The sequence below is a fragment of the Mandrillus leucophaeus genome, unplaced genomic scaffold, assembly GCF_000951045.1.
Source record: "Mandrillus leucophaeus isolate KB7577 unplaced genomic scaffold, Mleu.le_1.0 Scaffold118, whole genome shotgun sequence".
Lineage (NCBI taxonomy): Eukaryota > Metazoa > Chordata > Mammalia > Primates > Cercopithecidae > Mandrillus > Mandrillus leucophaeus.
The window spans coordinates 2,323,647-2,324,829 of NW_012100098.1; positions in this window are offsets into that span (position 1 = coordinate 2,323,647).

Here is a 1,183-nt window from a genome sequence, read left to right on the forward strand (position 1 = left end):
AAAAAAAAAAAAAAAAAAAAGAGTTCTGCTTGATCCTGACCACTCTGCCCTGAGTCTCAGTTTCCTCATATTGAAAAACAAACCAAAAACTTCTGTGAAGATTAAATGATATGATGTATTTGATTTATTTATTTTTAATAGAGACAGTGTCTTGCTCTGTTGTCCAGGCTGGGTGCAACAGCCCAATCATGGCTCACTGTAGCCTCGAATGCCTGGGCTCAAACCATCCTCCCACCTCAGCCTCCTGAGTAGCTGGGTCTACAGGTGCACACCACCATGCCGAATTTTAAAATTTCTTGTAGAGAAGGGGTCTCACTCTATTGCCCAGGCTGATCTTGAACTCCTGGGCTCAAGTGATCCTCCTGCCTCAGCCTCCCAAAGTGCTGGGATTACAGGTATGAGCCATGGTGCCAGGCCAAGACAATGTATTTTAAAGTGCTACTGAGGCCAGACACGGTGGTTCATACCTGTAATCTCAACACTTTGAGAGGCCGAGGCAGGCAGATCACATGAGGTCAGGAGTTCAAGACCACTCTGGCTAACATGGTGAAACCCCGTCTCAACTAAAAATACAAAAATTAGCCAGCCACGGTGGCGTGTGCCTGTAGTCCCAGCTACTCGGGAGGTTGAGGCAGGAAAATTGCTTGAACCCGGGAGGTGGAGGTTGCAGTGAGCAGAGATTGCGCCACTGTACCGCAGCCTGGGCAACAGAGGGAGACTCCGTCTCAAAAATAAATAAATAAATAAATAATAAAATGCTATTAAAACCATAACAGACTGGGTACCTTGGCTCATGCCTGTAATCCCAGTACTTTGGGGGGCTGAGGTGGGAGGATCGCTTAAGCCCAGGAGTTTGACAGTCGCTTGGGCAACATAGTAAGATCCCATTTCTACTAAAAATAAAAAATTAACTGGTGTGGTGGTGTATGCCTTTAGTCCCAGCTACTCGGAAGGCTTAGGTGGGAGAATTGCTTGAGCCTGGGAGGTGGAAGTTGCAATGAGCTGTGATCATGCCACTGCATTCCAGCCTGGGCAACAGAGTGAGACCCAGTCTCAAAACCAAAACCAAAACTAAAGAAAAGAAAACATGCCTGGGCGCAGTGGCTCACGCCTGTAATCCCAGTACTTTGGGAGGCCAAGGCGGGCAGATCACTAGGTCAAGAGATCGAGACCATCCTGGCCA